The sequence below is a fragment of the Arachis duranensis genome, chromosome 8, assembly GCF_000817695.3.
Source record: "Arachis duranensis cultivar V14167 chromosome 8, aradu.V14167.gnm2.J7QH, whole genome shotgun sequence".
Classification (NCBI taxonomy): domain Eukaryota; kingdom Viridiplantae; phylum Streptophyta; class Magnoliopsida; order Fabales; family Fabaceae; genus Arachis; species Arachis duranensis.
Window position 1 is genome coordinate 19,754,847 of NC_029779.3, and position 2,483 is coordinate 19,757,329.

Consider the following 2,483-nt stretch of genomic DNA (forward strand, 5'->3'; position numbering starts at 1 on the left):
CATTGATGATGGTGATGCCCTACATACAGCTTGCCATGGAAAGGAGTAAGAAGGATTGGATGAATGTAATAAGAAAGTAGAGATTCAAGAGGAGCACAGCATCCCCATACGCCTATCTGAAATTCCCACTATTGATTTACATAAGTATTTCTATCCCTTTTATTTTCTATTTATTATTAATTTTTGAACTCATCATAAACCAATTTAATCTGCCTAACTGAGATTTACAAGGTGACCGTAGCTTGCTTCATACCAACAATCTCTGTGGGATCGACCCTTACTCACGTAAGGTATTACTTGGATGACCCAGTACACTTGCTGGTTAAGTTGAACGGAGTTATGATCACACCAGGGATCATTAAGATCTCAATTCATCACACCATGATCTCTTTGGGGTATTTTTGATTTCATACAAATACAAAGAGACCAACTTTGAGGATCACAATTTCGTCCACCATTAGGCGCTACCCTTGCAGAATTGCTGGAGAGGAAGTATAGACTATTATGCATCGTTGGAAAGCTTTGAAAATTAGCTTTCGAATGCCACTAAAATCACATCAATTAGATCTTTGTAGCTCAAGTTATTCATGTTAGAGTACAGAGAGGTCAGGGTTGATAGAATCATTTGCTTTCGTCTCTTTTTCTACAGAAACTCCATCAAATCCATCCGAATACTACCTAAAATAAATAGAATTGTACATAACTCAAATTAGCATCCATTGTGGCTAAAAGATAATTAATTCTTGATTAAACTCAAAAATTTGAATGAAAATTCATTATGAAAAGATAGGAAAGATCCTCACCCATCACAACACCAAACTTGAATTGTTGCTTGTCCTCAAGAAACCAAAACTAATACAGGTTTAAGATGTGAATCTCCAAGAGAAGTGGGAGTTCAATTAGGCTCATGTTTCTTCTTGAAGTGGGGTTCACCTATTTCAATCCTGAATAGTTATGGCATCTCACTCTCCTTTGAATCAAAGGAATGTCCCTGTCATTCGGAATTAGAATCCAGATATTATGAATTTTCAGATCTTTTTTACTTCAGTTTAATCCTTGAACACAACAAATTTCCCTTAATCCTCTTTTCTTTGGTGTTTTGCACCCTGAGCCTACCTGTGACTTTAAATGTTTTGTCTCAAGGATTACTTGACACAAAAGCACCACAAGCACTTAACTGGGAAACTCTCTTTAATTTCTGATTTTTTTCCAGTTACTCCCAAACAGTGGTGCTCAAAGACTTTAGGATACTCTATTAATTGTATTTGATCTCGACTCTTAGTGTTCTATCTCAAGGATTACTTGACACATTCACACCACAAGCATATGACTAGGAAAACAGCTCTTTGAGCTTTTAATCATGTTTGACCTCCCTAGTCATTGATGCTCAAAGCCTTGGACCTTGCTTTTATTTTTCTTTTGCTGTTTCTTTTTCTTCAAGGATTAAGCTTTCACTTACTTCAGAGAATTCATAATAGCTCTCTAAATTCCTGTTCCTTATACATCAGCATCCTTTGATTCAAATTTAAATATGCGCGGCTCATGTCATGCATTCAGAATCACAAAGAATACCACCACAATTAAGTAAATACAACTACCTTTTGTTATAAGCTATATTTCTCATGAAATACATCTTTTTCTTCTTTTTTCTTTTGAATTCAAGTTCAGTGGGCAATACATGAGACACTTTTCAAAATTAAAAGTAAATAATAGAATAAAAATAGCAAATTAAATTAGAACCTAGGAATTGAAATAACAAAGGATCATGCAATAACTAAGACAAAACAGCAGAAAACAGGAACATAACATAGTAATGTGAAAATAATATAGGAAGTGAAAGGAACTAAGCCACCTCAATCTCCATGGTAGGGATCTCTCTCCTTTGGCTGTGATCCGTATGGTCCTCTTAAGCGGCTATAATCTTGAGCAGCTCTTATCTGATCAAGGGTGGTGGTGAGATACTCCAATGGTTATTCTGTGTCACCCTCATCTCCTCAATAGACGCAGTGTACTGCTACCAGCGGCTATCCTGCGTGATCCTCATCTGCTCAATGGAGGAGGTGAGCTGCTGCCAGTATTCCTTAGGTGGGAAGTAGTGTCCCTGAGGCAATAGTGGCTGATCCTATTGAGCTTCTGATGCCAAGGCATCTTAGGCTAGTGTCACTAGCATTTTTCTGTTAGTTTTAGTTGTTTTATGCATTTTCTTGAGCTTAAAGTAACCAAGAATGGTTAAATGAACAACAAAGCAATGAACCATCCAAACAGTATGATTTTGATGCAAATTCCATGAGTTTTTAGTTATATTACTTGAATGCTATGAATGGAAGATTTCTCATGAAATTTTGCAAGACTTTGATGCAGTTGTTTGGATGATTTCAGGGAAGAAGAGGCTAGGCAAGGAAGCAACAAAAATCAATAAAGGAAGCTTGAATATCACATGTGGAGTTTAAGTTCCAGTTTAAGCTTAAACTGGAACTTAAACT